Source organism: Vulpes vulpes, chromosome 8 (assembly GCF_048418805.1).
Source record: "Vulpes vulpes isolate BD-2025 chromosome 8, VulVul3, whole genome shotgun sequence".
NCBI lineage: Eukaryota > Metazoa > Chordata > Mammalia > Carnivora > Canidae > Vulpes > Vulpes vulpes.
Genome location: NC_132787.1, coordinates 21,243,063 through 21,262,124, shown reverse-complemented (window position 1 = coordinate 21,262,124; position 19,062 = coordinate 21,243,063). Strand labels below are relative to the sequence as shown.

At 36.2% G+C, this 19,062-nt stretch overlaps 1 protein-coding gene and 1 pseudogene across 1 annotated transcript in view; both read right to left on the bottom strand.

Moving 5' to 3' along the window:
• LMNTD1 (lamin tail domain containing 1) overlaps positions 1-19,062 on the bottom strand; it is a 449,003-nt gene that overhangs the window by 197,235 nt on the left and 232,706 nt on the right. The window lies entirely within an intron of this gene.
• LOC112917211 (protein kinase C-binding protein NELL1 pseudogene) lies at positions 9,632-11,818 on the bottom strand (annotated as a pseudogene).

Here is a 19,062-nt window from a genome sequence, read left to right as displayed (position 1 = left end):
ATCATAGTGCTCAGGTATGAAGTAATTGAGACTGGATCTTGCTGACAATCTATTTAAGACGGAACATGGGAAAACTGAAACCACAATGATATTGAAGGCAAAAACCAATTAAAATAAAAGAACAAAACTTGCAAAGAAATGATGTACTTGAATAATTGTCCTGAAATTTCCTTTTAAAAGACAGAGTGCTTATACGTAATACTCAACTTGGAGAAGATATAATACAAATAACTTTTAGTTTCTTAGATGCTTCAATAGCAGCTATTTCCTTGCGTTAGCCCATTTTGACTGATAGGACTTTAATCTTCATGTCGCAGGCCCTGGTGATATTTTAGGTTGTAACAAAGGGGCAATCTCCCATGCTTTAAATTTTAACTCCAAACCTTAACTCTTTCAAATTCCAGGGTTATTCCTGCAGGACTTGCAGTCTTGAACATATAAGCAGACTGCAAAATATATGTTCATAATAAATGGCAATTTTTAGGACTAAAGTATTCATCATACATATATGTTATTTACAATAGACACCTTTCAAGCATCTTATACCCTGTGTTATAGCATAATCTCTTTAAATTTGGCTTTATATAGTATAGACAATCAGGGACAGCTGATTCTTTTACTATCATTTTGTTTAGAAGGAATTAACTGATAAGAGTTGAGTCACTGGTGCTGAGCAAGAATAGTGCTCAAGGGAGTCTCATTTTCACTTTCTTTTATTTATTTGAGAGAAAAAGAGAGTGCAAGTGGGGCAAGGGGCAGAGGGACAAGGAGAAAAGGAATCTCTAGCAAACTCCCCCCTGAGCACAGAGCCCAAGCAGGACTCTATCTCAGGATCCTGACATCATGACCTGAGCCAAAATCAAGAGTCAGATGTTTAACTGATTGCACCACCCAGGCACCTCAGGAGTCTCATTTTAATAAAACATATGAATCAGATATTGTTGGTAGATATAAATTATGTTTGAAATTGTTATATTAAAAATAGAAGCTGTTATAAAATATAACAATAAGGTAATTTATAGTTTAATTTTTTCAAAGCATTTCAATTGTCTAAGTAATTGAGAGAGGTGTTTTAAAGAGGGTGGAGTATTGAAAAATAGGAAAAGCCATGGAGATGTGGAACTATTCCCTGGTAGTTTTTTTTTTTTTTTAAGGTATTTATTCATGAGAAACACACAGAGAGAAGCAGAGACACAGGCAGAGGGAGAAGCAGGCTCCATGCAGGGAGCCAGACGTAGGACTCGATCCTGAGTCTCCAGGATCACACCCTGGGCTGAAGGTGGCGCTAAACTGCTGAGCCACCTGGGCTGCCCATTTCCTGGTAGTTTTAACTTTCTTTCTTTCTTTTTTTAAAACTTGATACCATGGTAATAACTACCTCTAAAACATACGCATAGTAGAAAGGAGAGGTCGGAAATTGTGGAGATAATTGTAAAACCCATTATAGTGTTGTGTGATTATCTTAATTCTGTAGATGTATTTTTAGCCATAAAATACATACTGCTTGAAAGAGGAAAACATTCTGCATTTCTCCTGTACTTTTATTCTATTACTCTTAATACTTCATTTCTGACACCCAATGTGTGGGTTTTCCACACCAAACTATTTTCCAGCTTTCTGGATACCAACTAGGTATCCTATAATTTAACTTATTACTGAATTTGCATTACACTCCACAAGGTAAGGGATTAGTGCCCCCAAAATGTCCTCTCCCCTCAACTTCAGATGCCAGTTACAAGTCCAGGTTGTCATCTGTGCTTGTGACTAATCGCCTCTAAATCAGAGATACAATGACCCTCTTTCAAGTTTGATAATTTGTTAGAGTGGTTCATAAAACTCAGGAAAACAATTTACTAGCAGTTTATTATAAATTGGATACACTCAAGAACAGTCAGGTGAAAGAGGATGAGGTTTGAGGGAAGGGGCATGTCACCCTCCCAGCATCTCCATATGTTCATCAACCAAGAACCTTTCCTAATCCCTTTGGTTGAGATTTTTATAAAAGCTTCATTATGTAGGCACAATTAATTAGATAATTAGCCATTGATGATTAACTCAACCTCTAGTCCTTCTACATTCTCCGAGGTCAGAGGGTGGGGATGAAAAAGTTCTAACCCTCTAATAACATGGTTAGTTCCCTTAGCAGCTAGTCCCCATCCTGTGATTATCTAGGGGTTTTCCAAAAGTCACCTCAGTGACATAAACTCAGATGTGGCTGAAATGTGTTTGAAATGAATATCAAGACACCTTCATGACTCTTATCACTTTGGAGATTCCAAGGATTTTAGCAGCTCCCTGCTAGGATTGGGACTTGTTATTCATAACAAGAGATACCTCTTTAGCCTTTGTAGCTCTTATCACTTAGGAAATTAAAATGGGGCTCTGGCCAAAAAATGGAGACAAAGACCAGATATACTTATATTGCTTATTATATCACTATATCACACTATTACTAAAATCTTTAACCATGGCTCTAATCTATAACTCAGTTAGAAATGAGATTTCAATAGAAATCCATTTTGCATTGTGATATGTTCTATGGTAGTAAAAGAAAGAGCAAGTGTTCCTAAATGTAAACCCCTTTTTAATACTAGCACTTGACAAAGCCTCAAGTTTCACATTTCCACTTTAGTGAACTGGGAGGACATCTTTACAAAGTTGGTGTTAAAGAGAGTACCATCTGAAAGAGGAAAAATAATAAACAAGGAGGATGGGCAGTAAAGAGATTTTAGATTAAAAAAAAGAGAGAGATTTTAGAATCAGGTACATTTTTTAAAAAACTGAAGTTGCTTTTAAGTAGATAGCAAATAGATAAGCATCAGCAAAAATATCACCAGTGTCTCTGTAGGGGAAAAAGTAGAAAGACAGTAGTTAGAGGCTGGAGTTACCTAATTACTGAAATGGTTCCTGGAAAGGAAAAGGAGTCCTACAGTCCAAACATTCAATAGCAATGGAAACTAGCAGCCAAAGGAATTAAATTGTGATTTTATTTTCATCTCTGGATTCATTGAAGGTAGTTATATAGGCAGCTCCCAAAGACAGTTTAACTGGTGGCAATGCTCAGAACATTATTACTCTACTCTTAATATCATCATTGATAATTCTGTTTTGGCAACTCTGGTATGACTGCTGTTATTTCAATAGCTAGAATAAAATATCTTCTTACATAACATAAAGTCATATTTTGTGTATTTTTCTTCATGTCTGAGTATCATTTACCAGATACCTATAATGACTTAGATTAGATGTCCTCTAGGCATCTGTTGAGCTCCAAAATTCTTTGAGTCTATGAGGTGCAAGAGACAGTGCTTTCTTATAGAAGACAAATAAACGGAGATTCGAAGTCCTGGAGTAACAAGAAATTGATTTATCCTTACTTTAAATGAATATAAAATATATAGGGAAAAAAGTTTTCAGATATTGGGCAATAGACACCACAGGAATGTAACCCCCAAGGAAAAGGACACAAATAAGATAAGTTCTAGGCCTGCACTGTCTTATGACCCAGAGGAAGTTTCCAGACAGAACAAGAGACCAAATGCAGTATGGCAGTCTCACGATGTTGAAAGTATAGAGATTGGAGTTTAAGGTGACCAAGATGACTAGACTTTATAGAACAGTGTACCAGAGAGAAGAGAGCTGTGTATATTGAGAGAGATTTCCAGAAATTTGCAGAGAAATTTGCAGAGAAATTTGAGTTTTTCAGCTCTAATCAGTGCATGTGTATGAAAAAACTACCCAAGGCTGGGGAAGGAAAGAGCTACCAGAAAAAGGAGGCAAAACAATGTGTAGGAGTTCTGATGGGAATAGTTTGTGTTCCTACTAGCCAAAGTAAAAAGATTTTGTAATACATAGGGCCTTAGGAAGAATCCCCAGAAGGCCTTAGTAGAATGACTAAAATAACCCTATACAAAAGCTGCTCTGTATTCACTCTGGTTAAGCTTAAAAGAGAGTCTCTCAATCACTTATTCTAAGTAAGTTAATGACATACGGAAGAAAGTCAAATGCAATTTACAGGATGACAACAAAACCCAGTACCAGAAATATAGAATTTGCAATGTTTAGCATCCAATTACAAATACCAGGTACGATAAAGAATCATACAACTCAGCACCCAAAAACCAAACAATCCACTTAAAAAAATGGGCAGAAGATCTAAATAGATATTTTTCTAAGGAAGATATACAGATGCCCAACACATACATGAAAAGATGCTCAACATCGTTAATTACCAAGGAAATGAAAATCAAACCACAAAGAGATATCACCTCACACCTATAAGGATAGCTATTATCAAAAAGATAAGAAATAGCTAATGTTGGTAAGTATATGCAGAAAAGGGAGCCCTTGTACACTGTTGGTGAGAATGTAAACCAGTGCAATCATTATGGAAAACAGTAGGGAGGTTCCTTAAAATACTAAAAATAGGGCAGCCCGGGTGGCACAGCGGTTTAGCACTGCCTGCAGCCTGGGGTGTGATCCTGGAGACCCGGGATCGAGTCCTATGTTGGGCTCCCTGCATGGAGCCTGCTTCTCCCTCTGCCTGTGTCTCTGTCTCTGTCTCTGTCTCTCTCTCCCTCTGTGTGTGTCTCTATGAATAAATAAATAAAATCTTTAAAAAAAATACTAAAAATAGAACTACAATACGATCCAGCAATACCACTTTTGGGTACTTACTTGAAGAAAACTAAAATGTGAACTCAGAAAGATAAATCCATCTGCATGTTCACTGCAGCATTATCTATAATAACCAAGATATCGGGCAGCCCGTGTGGCTCAGCGGTTTAGCACCGCCTTCAGCCCAGGGTGTGATCCTGGGGACCCGAGATCGAGTCCCGCATGGGGCTCCCTGCATGGAGCCTGCTTCTCCCTCTGCCTCTCTCTCTCTCTCTCTCTCTCTCTCTCTCTCTCTCTGTCTGTGTCTCTCATGAATAAATAAATAAAATCTTTTTAAAAAAGTTTTAAAAAAATAACCAAGATATGGAAAAAACCTAAGTGCCCATTGATGGATAAATGAAAAAAGAAAGTGTGGTATAAATGGAATACTAGTCAGCCATAAAAAGAATAAAATCTTATTATTTATGACAGCATGAATAGATCTTGAGAATATTATGCTAAAATGAAATAAGTCAGAGAGAGAAAGACAAATACTGTATGATCTCACATGTATGTGAAATATTGAAAAAAAACACAAGTTCATAGACATGGAGAACAGAGTGGTGGCTACTGAAGATAGGGGATGGGTAGAAGAAAGGAGTTAAAGGGGTCAAAAGGTAAGAACTTCCAAATACAAAATAAGTTAAGTCATGGAGTTGTAATGTACAGCATAGTATCTGTGGCTAATAATATTGTATTGCATATTTGGAAGTTGCTCAGACTGTAGACTTTAAAAATTATCATCATAAGAAAAAAAAGGTTTGTAACTACGTAAGGGGACAGATGTTAATTAGACCTATTGTAGTAATAATTTTGCAATGTATATAGATATCAAATTATTATATTGTACAACTGAAAATAATAGATATTATTTATTTATTTATTTATTTATTTATTTATTTATTTATTTATAAGAAAGAGAGAAAGCATAAAAGAGGGACAGAGGGAGAGGAAGAAGCAGGCTCCCCACTGAACAGGGAGCCCAATGTGGGACTCAATCCCAGGACCCTGAGATCATGACCTGAACTGAAGGTGGAAAGAAGCAGAAAATATGACCCATAACTCAGAGGACAATCAAGATAAACAGACACAAAAATGGAAGAGATGATGATACCAACAGACAATGGCCAGTGTAATTAGGCCCACATGTTTAAAATGGTAGAATAAAACATAATCATTATGAAGAGAAAAGCAAAAGATATAAGAAGAGCCTGTACAGAATGGCTAGATTAAAAAATATATATGATAAAAAATATCAATTGTCTTCAAGATATAGCCAAAGAAGTTATGTGAAGTTAAGCATTGAGACCAAAAAAAAAAAAAAAAAAAAAAAAAAAGACTGAAAAAATTATTCCTGGGACAGTAAAGTAGTCTAATATGTATGTAATTAAAGTCTCAGGGGAGAGAAGATGAGAAGATACAGGGACAGAAAAAAATGTTTGAAGAAAGAATGCCTAAACATTTTTTAATTTGCTAAAAATGATTAACCCAAAGATCCAAGAAGCTCAACAACCCAAAGCAAAATAAATATAAAGAAAACCAGTGAAAGTCACATTGTAATCAAATATCCAACAACCAGCAATAAAGAAACAATCTTAAAAGTAGCCAGAGAAAAGTAGACACATTGCATACTCAGGGGCAAAGACAAGAAAGACAAAAACAAAAAAACAAAAACAAAAACAAAAACAAAAAAAATTGGAAATATCTTTCAAGTACTATCAATCTAGAATTCTATACCCAGATAAAGTATCTTTCAAAAATCAAGGCTAAGTGGAGTCTTCATCAGACAGACAAAACTGAGAGAACAGACAACTACAATTGACTTCATGTTTTTCATATAATTTGAATTATTGGGGAAAAAATATTGCATTACCTGGAACTAGCAAAGATAGTTCAGTCTTCTTTGAAATTTAAAGGCTTATCCTCTCCCACTCTTCCTCACACAGCATTACAGAGTGAGTCCATGTTAAATAACCCCAAGATATGAGCCTATGCATTCCTTTTTTTTTTTTTTAGATTTTATTTATTTATTCATGAGAGACACAGAGAGAGGGAGAGAGGCAGAGACACAGGCAGAGGGAGAAGCAGGCTCCATGCAGGGAGCCTGACATGGGACTTGATCCCAGGTCCCCAGGATCACACCCTGGGCTGCAGGTGGCACTAAACCACGGTGCCATTGGGGCTGCCCAAGCCTGTGCATTCCTAATACAATGTAAAGGATCTCATCTCATCTATCATACTTTACCATAGTATGATAAATTGTACTATCACACAGCTTCTCAGTCTAAAGATTACTAACATTGTAAGATATGAATCACAGGAAAGAGAACTCTCTTCTTTTTAAACAAAGGTAAAACTGTATCAGTTTCCTCATATCTAAAACAAAGAGATTCATATAGCTAACATCTAAGGTTCCTTCTATCTCTGAAAGTACATAAGCCCAAGAAAAATGCTGGCATAACAATTTACTAAATAAGAACTCTGCAATGTTACTCCTCTCAAATTAATAAATACATAATTATAAATTGTGATAAGTATCACACAGGATAAAACGTATTGATATCAGATAAAATAATAGGGGACCTAAGAGAGGTTGGGGAATGCTATGGACTGAATTGTATCTGCCCCCATAAAATTCATATATTGAATCCTTAACCCCTAATGTGATAGTATTTGGAGATAGGATCTTCGCAATATAATTAAGTTTATTTATTTATTTGTTTATTTATTTATTTATTTATTTATTTATTTTTATAATTAAGTTTAGATGAGGCCTTCATGATGGGAATAGTGCCCTTATAAGAAGAAACAACTTTCTCTTTCTCTTTGCCATGTGAGGATACAACAAGGTGGCCATCTCTGATCCTGGAAGGGAGCCTTCACTAGAACCTAAAACCATGCTGGCATTCTGATCTCAGACTTCCAGCCTACAGAACTGTGGGAAAACAAATTTCTGTTGTTTAAGCCACCCAGCCACCTGTCTCATTTTGTTATGACGGCTCATGCTAAGATTACAAACTGTCAAGTAATGCCTCTCTTATGTAGTAACCAAGTAACATTTCAGCTGAGATCTAAAGGATGAGTAGAAACTGGAGTGAGAAAAGGATTTCAGGTAGGAAATAACATGTGAGAGGAACTGCAGCTAAGACAAGAAGAGTACCTTTGAGGAATTGCAAGAATGATGAATCTATCAAGATTGAGGAGGAGAATTTGGGGCCGTAGAGGTAGGCAGGGGCCATATTAGACAGGTGCTTGAAGGCAACAGTACAAATCTTGGTCTCTATCCTATGTGCAAGGTTTAAAGCAAGGTGATAACATGAATACATTTTTGTCTTAAAAAAGACTGATTACATTCTACAGGAGGGCTGTCCAATAGAAATATATTGCAAGCCACACAGGACATTTAAATTTTCTGTTAGTCACATTTTAAAAAATATTTATTCATGAGAGACACAGAGAGAGAGAGGCAGAGACACTGGCAGAGGGAGAAGTAGGCTACATGCAGGGAGCTTGATATGGGACTCAATCCTGGGACCCCAGGATCACGCCCTGAGCCAAAGAAAGATGCTTAACCGCTAAGTCACGCATGTGTCCCTATTAGTCATATTTTTAAAAGTAAAGAGAAATCTATCAAATTATTTTTAGTGATAGATCTTATTTAGCTCAACATACCCAAACCATCAAATCATTATCATGTCAATGTAAAAGTTTATTGACATCTTACATTTTTTTCTGTACTAAATCTTTGAAATACAGTGTGCATTTTTTTCCCCTTGTGTGTATTTTAAACTTACATCACATCTCAATTCAAACCTGCAGCATTTCCAGTGGTTAGTAGCCACCTGTGGCTGGTGGCTACTGTACTGGACAGTACAGACTCAGAGAATGAACTGGGGGGTAATGGAATGGGAGCAGAAAGTTCAGTTGAGAGATTACTGCAGAAGTCCTAGTGACATTAAGTGTTGCATTAAGTGTTATAACAACAGAGATGGCAGGAAGTGAAGAGATTTGAGATTAGCATGGAAAGAATTAATAGCAATAGAAATGAAGGAATGTGAGGAAAAGCATTTAAAAGTAAAATAGAACCAGAAATAAACCATAGGATAATTCTAAGACTGATCCTAATTAATGCTTTGATCTTATATTTACTCTCATAGAGGTGCCTTAAGCAGGATATATATTTTCACTGTCACTTATGATTTTGTTATTTTCTTTTTTATCCTTTCAATTTTGGTCAACTGCTTTTTTGACTTGGTCTGCTTCAAAATTCCTGTTCCTTTTTCATCTGTATAGTTAATTCAACTTGATTTAACACATATTATTGAATGACTGATTTGTGCAAAGCTTTGTGCCAAACACTGAGAAGATTAAAAAAATAAGAAATGACACCCATTAAGAAGTTGAGTCTAGGGGTTCCTGGCTGGCTTCGGTGATCAAGAGTCTGACTCTTGACTTCATTTCAGGTCATGATCTCAGGGTGGCGGGATCAAGTCCGGCATCTGGCTGCCCACTTGGTGAGGAGTCTGCTTGAGCTTCTTGGATTCTCTTTCTCCCTCTCCCTCTCCTTCTCCCTACCACTCACTCTCTCTCTCTTAGATAAATAAGTAAATCTTTAAACAACAGCAACAACAACAACAAAAGAAGTTAAGTGTAATATATGAGACCTAAAACATTTATTCTTTTTCTTTCAATTTTTTTGGCTGCTTTTTTTTTTTTTTTTTGTCTGTTTGTTTGGTGTGGCAAATTCACAATAGGCAGTTTATTTTTAGAATTTGATCCAAAATCCAGAAAAAATAAATAAAAGGAGCTGAGTCCCTATTATGTTAGTACACAAAATAAACCAAAACTACATCAACATTTACCATGAGATCATTTAAATATATTTGCAAATGATCTGATAAGGGAAACATGATTTACAATATGGGAACCTTCTACCAACCAAAGACTTAAATGCAGTGTCCTGTAGGTCATCTAGACTATATTAGCATGGATGAACCAAGTGGTAGGTCCAAAATGCATTCCTCAAACACCCTCCTCAGAAGCAGACTTTGATAACTGTCTGTGGTAAAAAACACCAACTCCTGTTCTTCATAATACTGTATGGTCACTTTCTCCATTTTCTCCCATGATGATGAGTCCATTTTAAATACTTCAATTAATCTGAAAATATTCCAAATCCACAGAATAGCAGACGTTTCCATTCTTGCATCTGCAGATTGTGCAAGGAGATCCAGCCATGTTCAGACTAACTGCTAAGCCTTGAAATGCCACAGCTGTCCAGGCAAGTTTTTCTGATGTCATAGGCAATGTTATCAACGAGGCAGAGGTCACTGACCTGGCAGGGAAACAATGCCTTTCCAAGAGGGCTGTGTACTCCCAGCTCAAATTGGAGTAAGTGGCCAGTAATCTATTTCTTCTTCGAGACACCAGCACTGCTAGCAGCTGTGACTTCAATTCTCTCCACTTTGATAGAGCTTGTGTCCATTTTGATCTAAATATTAACTTGTGACCCTGGTGTCACACTTTGGGCAACGGAAAAGGTCAACGTTTGGATTCCAGCAATCACAAGCTGTCTATTGGCAGGATATCTTTTGGTCCTTGCAGGGACAGAGAACACCAGTTTCTTTCAAGATCCAGACCTGCCTATTGCACTGCAGCTCTCCATTGGGGCAGTCACCAGAGCAGGAGGGCCTTAGAAAGGCAGATGCAGTCAAATCCCCATGCCAGGTTGATGGAGGCAGAATCGCTCCAACAGGTATGAGTTCTGAAGGCGCATTCATCAACATCAGTACAGGACTCCATCCTCATAAAAACTGCTTCTGCACACACAGTGGTACTGCTATGGCAGGTTAACGCAGCAGGTGTGGTTGTGGCACTCAATGATCCCCCCTGTACATTCATCAATGTCTTTCTCACAGTGGGTTCCTTTGAAATCCAGAGGACAAACACATTTGAGGAGCCACGATGTTTCATATCTGCTGCCCTTTTGGCAGAACATTCTGCAGATGGTCCCATTCCCCAAGTAGCCCAGTTTGTAGGTGCAGCTGTGTCCCTGGACAATGTTGGCACAGATGGCATTCTCATCACAGATGTGTTGCCTGTGGCCACATTCATCATACTTTGTACAAGAGAAGTCATCTACACGAATGTATCCTGGGACACAGTCATAGCGATATAACCCAGGCAAGTTGACACACACAGTATTGGCAGGACAGTAATGCATTTTAGCTGCACACTCATCAATATTTTCATGGTAGGCAGAGTCTCTCTGGCCACAGATGTACCATTCTCGCACTCCCAAGTAGCTTCTGTATTCTAGTTTTTGCACTGTAAGTTTTCACCACATTTAGGTCTGTGTGCACAAAAGTTATAACCTCTACTGCATGTGATCATTTTCTGAGCAGTTCAAAGGTAGGTATGCTTTTACAATTTTTACTGAAACTCCACCTCAGCATTCCCAGCATCTCTTAGTTAAAATCCATTGGCCTTCTGCAAGGACATTTCCTGCATAGATATGTTTTGGTCAGCAGACTTTACAGCACTGGTTAGCAAAGTGCATGGGGAGGTAGTCTAGGGAGCAACTGAGAGGGGGATAGGACATCCTTTGACACTCTACAGCACCACTTTGCATGTTCAGTTCTTGCAGTGATCACCATTAACCCAGAAGACTTAGTCTCTATAGAGCAATCCACTCACCTGGCTGGCAGATCTCATAATGAGAGTTTTACAGTTAACTAGGTCTTGTCACTGCATAATTTAGTTTTGTTGGCATCTTGGTCAAAAGCCCCCGAAAATCCATTATTCCTTATGCCAGGCTTAAGAAATCACTGCAAGTTGGACAAATGTGATTCAAGTTCAGCACTATGTTATGTATACATTCGGCATAAAGATAATATTCCAATGTCAGATGATTCCTTTGAATAAGCCATGCTATTGGTTTCACTGACCAACATGACCTTGTGCCTCTATCTGTCTACCATCCAGTACGAAAGTGCTTCAGTCCTAGGCTTTCCAATATAGTGGTATCAAATCTCATCCCTCAGACCATTGCTGTCCAATTCAAAATAGCTGTGTTCCAGTTCTCAAATGGACAGTATTACTTCTAAAGTCAATGATTTCTGCTGCACAGTGGCCAAGAAGAATAGCTCTTATTCCAGAACAGCTGACTTCATTTCTTCTAAGAAGAACAGTTCTTATTCCAGAATAGCTGAAATAATTTCTTACTCACATGAGGGACTACATGGACCTCTCTTTGTATATCTTGCCTTCTCTAGGTTTCTTCGGTTCTTGTCCCCTTCCTACATCTTCAAAGTCAGCAGTGTAGCATCTTAGACTCTCTCTCTGCTTCTATCATCATGCTGTGCCTCTCTTTATCTTGTCTTCACTGTTTAACAATTGTTTCCTGTTTCATCCGGAACATTCTTAGAGAATTTGTAAATCCCTATTTTTGGTAGAATGCTTGCCTGATCATTCCTCATGGTCAGTGAGAAGAACAAAAATCACTGTAGGCATTTTGAACAAAATGGGGTTTAACACTGGGAATTAAAGATTTACTAAACAATCTGAAGTGCTAGGAGAGCAAATGTTAGGGAAGCCCCTGAAAACTTTCAGGAAATCTAGAAGTACAAGAATACCAAGAAAGCTGCCTTTGTTGACCTTAGCTACTTCACCAAAGTGAGTGTTTTTCAGAAAGGAGTATCTTTGGAAGCCATGGGCAAAACTTCATGTTAACCATCTCCTAATCCTCACCTGCCTGCCCATGGCTGTCTGCCCATGACTGAAGAATAATGGATTTCCCCCTCTTTTTATATTTCAAGGATAAACCTCTCATTTGAGAATCTAACCTAAAATCTGCTGGCTAGGGATCCTGGTAAATGTAGTTGCCAGGATCCTCCTTTGGAATGGAAGGTAGAATTTAGAAATAGGGTGGGCATGAAACTGAGTTGAAATATACAACCAGGCACATGTCGATTAGGCATATTGTTCAATCTGTGATAAAATATCATATGTCTATAAGTCTTAGATATCAATTTTAATTTTGTACTCCTAAATAAAATTTCAATTAGATTTCTAGCATTTGTATCTTGAATAATGTTTCTTTCACCAGAATCAGAAAGTATTTAGGGAGTTCAAAGGCAATTAAGCCATAAAAATGTATTTGAGAGATTGAATATACAAATGGAAAATGGATAGACCATATACAAATATAGAACTTTGGCTTACAACCTATAGCAACCTGCCCAGGAAATGAACCCCTTTATGTACAGTAAACAGCCCAGGAAGCCAACTAACTTTAAGTCAGACTTACAGGAAGCCAGATTGCTATCTCTCATAACAATCCAGGAAGCTAAGCAATAACTCCTGTAACAATCAGACCAAAATGGCCAGTACTTGATTCATAATTGATAGCATCTCTGCTTTTTGTCCCCACTTCCAGTTTAGGACCAAGTAGAGAAAGTCAAGTACAGACCCCTAACCAATCATGAAAGATGCCTCACTTCTAGTTGGCCTGCCTATAGCTTCTCCATACCAATAGACTCCAATCAGGACCCACCTGAAGCCTTTTTTTTTTTTTTTTTTTTTTGTCCACTCTGAAGCTTTCCCAACTTTGCTTTTTACATTCGGTTAATCTTTATTTCTACAGTATTGACCAAGCTAGAATTTGATATAAAAAGAAACTGTATTTTGCAAAGGAAATAATGCACAAACTTCTAGGCACCAATTTTCTCATAGGTAGCAGGCACTATGGGACAGTGGTTAAGTGCTTGAGTTGTAGAATCAGAAAATTAGACTTCAACTTGTATCATTTCCACTGTCTAGCTATATTTTTTAGGGTCATTAAGAGAATTAAACTAGGTAATAGTTGTAAACTACATTATCTAATTTTGTGTTATCATTATATTCTCTTTCCAATCTCATGACCTCCATCCTATTCCTCACATAAATTACCTCTTGCTTCATCGACCTTCCTTCCCCCACCCCCCAGCCTTTCTTCAACTCATCTAACAAGAAGCAACCAAGTAAATCTTCCTCAAGTGTTATCATCTCATTCCTCTACTCACAAAACCCTAGGGCCCTAAAAACATCCATAATATAGGGATCCCTGGGTGACTCAGTGGTTTAGTGCCTGCCTTTGGCTCAGGTTATGATCCTGGGGTCCCAGGATTGAGTCCCACATGAGGCTCCCTGCATGGAGCCTGCTTCTCCCTCTGCCTGTGTCTCTGCCTCTCTCTCTCTGTGCATGTCTTTCATGAATAAATAAATAAAATCTTTTTTAAAAATCCATAATCTTCTTTTTATATCTTCTCAGAACTCTCTCTCTCACACAGAAAATTACCTTACATTCTAGCCAAATGCATATATTCACTGGTCTAGAGATATTCCACAAAGTCCCATGCAAATGACCACTTTTCCTCCATTGCTCATATTTAAAATAAACCACATCTCTTTTCTTAATATCTGAATCTTACATTTCATTTACAATCCAGCTCAAATCCTCTCCCTCCCATTAAGCCTTATCAGACAACTGCATTCCAGAGTAATTTCTTCCTCTCTAGAATCCTAAAGCTTTTACTAGATTCACTGACTCACATTCTGATTTGCAATAGAGACAATTTCTCATGTATGTGTATCAAAACTCAGTGAGAAAATAGTACTTCTACAGGCAGGGCTAGTAGTCTATTCTTTTATTGTGTATTGCCATATACGTAAGCATACAATTGTAATTGCTATTCAGAACTATGTTTCTGTTATTGGTGCCAAACACTTCATTTTATCTGATTTAATTTTCTTCAGAACTCTTGTGGGAGGGGCTATAATTGGCCACTTATCAGGCAAGAAAATTTAAACATAGAGAGGTTGAGTTATTTGCCCAAGGTCACAGAATTAGTAAGATAATTTGAACCACCTAGGTATCTCCAATTCCACAACTTTTGCTATTAATAACATTTTGTGGATTGCTTAAACATACTGCTTTATGAAATCTTACCAGATACACATATAAATTTCCTCTCTTTATTTCGAATGTCTCCACAGGAACCCCAAATATGAGATTCATTTTAGAGATCATTTATTTCTATAGTAGAATCAACTTCCTAAGACATTTTTCCTCAATCTGTGATAGAAACCTTGAAATAACCAGAAAGGCTTCAAAAAGTACATTTACTTTACCATGTCGGTTCTTCAGAATTGAAACACGGCAGAAAAAAATCACATGAGGCCATGCAACATCTTCCTATTTGCCATTCATTCCTATTTTGAGCAGAATTTGGATGCCACTATTCACCCAAAATTTTTAGGTGGGTTTTAGAATATATGTCTTAGGTCCTAGATAAAAATAAGAATAGTTGTTATTCATAGCATTTTAGTAATAAATTACAATCAAAACTAATGTAAAATTTCAAATATTGAATATTCCATAAAGATTTATTGTGAGGGAGGATATTTTTGGCTTTTTGATTCATTTGATTTTTGTTTTTGTTTTTTTTTACCTTGTCTCTCTCAATAATCTTTGATATACATTCATTTTTAAGATGGTGTGGAAAAGTAGAAGCACGGTGGGGTTGGAAAAAAACCTTGTCCAAAGTATCTTACAGTTTTAAATTCTTTAATCAGAGAAGCATATGAACTCTCTTGAGTTTTACTGAATTAAAAAAAACAAAAACAAAAAATCACTTAATTTTAAACCTGACCATTCAAGAATATTAAACTGACTTGGCTCTTTTGGCAATCCATGGTAAGGAAAGTTGGGAAAATCCAAACCTGACAAAGAAATTCCAATTCAAAGAGAGTAATGTTAAATAAAGATCTTTCTCAAAATACACTTAAAATATAAAGAGGCCATATCTTTATTTTATGCTTGTTTGTCCTATAAAGATACAAATGTATGGAAAGGAAATGAAAATTTTAAATCAACATTCAGTGGTAATTAAAAGCAATTGTAGTCCTCAGGCTGTTTCTTTCCAATATGATCCAGTGATCAGAAGGAATTGGAAATGATTACATTTTAACTAGAAACACATTTCTGTCCAGCACTGAGCTTCCAAGCATGAAAAAGGCACAGTGGTGGCCCCTGTTTGTGTTTCCATCTGGGGCTCTAATTTGAACTTCAGTGATTATTCTGCCAGACTTCTGGCTGTGCAAAGATCCAGAAAGTCAAAGCCAGCATATTCTTGTATGCTGTTTCATGCAAAAAAATAAAATTGCACCAATTACCATGTTTGCATTTTGTAGAATGGCTCTATTTAAATCGATTATAGGTTAAACAAGAGCATTTGTAAAATTCACAGCTCAGAGTTAATCTGGCTTTATTCCAAGGCACCCGATCTGAGAAGTAAGTGATTGCAAGCACTCTTGGAAAAAAAAGTTAGCAATGGCCTATAATGGAAAACAGTTTGAAACAATTAAATTAAGCCTGCTTTTCAAATTAAGAAATTCATCCCATTGCTGGCCTTTCATTTGAAAGATTTCTTCAGATCCCATTAAAAATGCTCATCTTTTTATGATATTTAGTTCGTGCTTCCAAAATGATATCGTCATCAGTGATAAGGATAAAAGCAATGAGAAATGTAATGCCTCATGCCAGGAATTACTTGGTCATAGAAAGCACCTGAAGGCTGTTGTAGTTGCTCTGACTTGAGAGCTCCTGGCGCTGGGAATTCTGTTTTCTATGGCCAGGAGAGAATGGTGAAGTCATAGAAGTCTTGAGGGGGGAAAGAGAATAACTTTGTGATCCCTAAAAAGCTTGGCAACTTACTATATTTGATGTGATAAGTACAGTCCTTTCATTTTCTTATTCTAAACACACATGAATCTTTTTGATCAATGAATCTTTGCTCCTGATTCTTATTCTGAGAATCTAATCATTCCTTAGAACTTTTATATAAAGTTTTTAAAGAATATGATGTCATTCTTGGAGTTTTCAAAATTTGTTTACAAGGTATGAAAACTGAAGGCCTATAAAATAACAGAGTAAGAGCTTCTTTATCTATAATCCTTTAGATATGTTTTGTTCCCAACACATTTTCCCCAGAAAGATAAAGGGGAGAAATGCAAAAAAAAAAAAAAAAAGGGGAGAAATGCTCTAATGAGAAAAGCAAATTACTATTTTTGGAAACAAGTTAGATGCCCTCATTCATTTCATTTCATTTCATTTCATTTCATTTCATTTCATTTCACAAATACACATATAATGCTTCCTATGTTCCAGGTACCATTCTCAACACTTCTCAAATATTAATTCATTTAACCTATCCATCAATACCATAAAGCAAGGTACTATTATTAACCCCATTTTACAGATGAGATGGAAAGAGGGGTTAAGTAACTTGCCTAAGATCATACAGCTGGGAAGACAAAATGTTGAAGTTCTGCAGTCCGTCTCATGTTTATAAGGAAACTTGATGGTGTGAACGAGCATATGGCCCACATAGACTATCAACAAAAGCTGTTCAGTGGCATGGGTTTTGAGAACAAATGGTAAAATCATTCTGTATTTGGTTGTATGAATTTTATAGCTCAGAGGTGATTTTTCATGTTTGTCATGTAAAGGGTAAAATATTCAAATGCCGCCATAAAATCTCTAGCTGCATCTGATGAGAAAAGTATACAAAAGTCAGATGTTTTGTCTGGCTTTTCTCATTAGTATATGATAGCAAGGCTAGATCTTTAAAATATAATACTAAGATGAAGATTGAAAGAAAATTATATAGATATAAATATCTATATATTTCACAGTACAACTTATGTAAATCTATAAAAATATAAGCAACATAAAACCATAATATATGTTTTACAAATACATATACAAAACCAAAAATGGATACATAGCAAACACATTAGAAGAGTTTAAATAAAACAGGAGCAGAGTTTTACAGGAATCATTAATCATAGACTGAGGTTTGTGATTAACTCAACTCTTTGCCCCTAAGGTCTGAGGCAAGGAGAAAGCATTTATCTATTTATCCATGCGTGTATAGAGTCCTCTTATCTATGTATGCATTCATGCCAACAAAAGAAAGTGAGAATGTTTTCTGTGTTGCTGATACTCATTAGATTACTTTATTATATAATAATTATTAATCATTGATAGTAGGAGTTCTCCCACATTTTGGCCCCAAGATATTTTACACCATGTAAATTATTAAGGACTCTAAAGAGTTTATAGCCTAGAGACATATGTCTATATCAATTTGTCTGTTGATACTTATCATATTAGAAATTAAGACTAAGAAGGTTTAATTACTTATTAATTTAAAAATAACAGGAAAACCTCATTACATGTTAATATAAATAACTTATTTTTAATGAAAAATAATTATATTTTCCAAGACAGGAAAATCTAGCAAGAAGGGTCATTTTTACACATTTTTGCAAATATTTTTGATATTTGGATTAACTAAAGATAGTTGGATCTACATATCTGCTTCTGCATTCTATTTTTGGCATGTGTTGCTTTGGTTGAAGTATATAAAGAAGATCCAGCCTCACACAGATGTGTAATTAGTAAAAGAAAGAATATTTCAAAGGCCTTTCAGATAATTGTGGATCTTACTTTTTGATATGGTACCAAAACTTGACAAGTTATTAATGGTTATTGCAATGTGGAATCAGAAACCATATTAATTCACTTTTTGTACTGTGTTACATTAAAATTCACTGGTGTATGTTATACTTTGAATGGGTCTTTTACTAATGCATGCTTTGTAACAGCATGCATTGATCATTTGAAAATTACTGGTTCACTGAATTATGCAGATCTTCCAAATGTTGACACATTTCATTAAGCAATATCAAAATACTACCTTTGTTAATATCCATATAATAACTACAAATCTCATCCCAAAAGTGTCTTTTGAATTTGGGGAAGCTCCAAGCTCACGGTGGTAGATACACATTTTTCCAAAATTTGAATTTTCATTTGAAAGTTTAAATGTTATTATTGGCACTTGATAACAATTATTTTTCTTTCATTCATTTCATTCATTTTTTATAGAATGATAGTTTGTAGACATTCTTTTAAGTAAAAGTGTTATTAAGCCTACAACTCAAACAATGGTTTTTCCTATAGGCAACTTTGTACTTTGGTATGCAAAAGAAGTACTTAATGTATACAGAATATTTAAAAGGCATGTAGGCTGAAATTTCATAAATTTTCACTGCTTTGTCAAGGACATTTTTAAGTAAGACATCTTTCTTTTAACAGTGAATACATGGCAATAAAGAACACAATGTCTGATCCTATCTACTTGATTCCTGCAAAGACACCAGCACATTTCCCTACAACCAGGATATAGTAAATAGAAAATAATATCTTACCATCATTATGAAACTAGTTTTGGTGTCACGAGATCCTCAGGGATCCAGAGACTGCACTGTTATTCCAAAACAAGAGATTTATTCAAACCC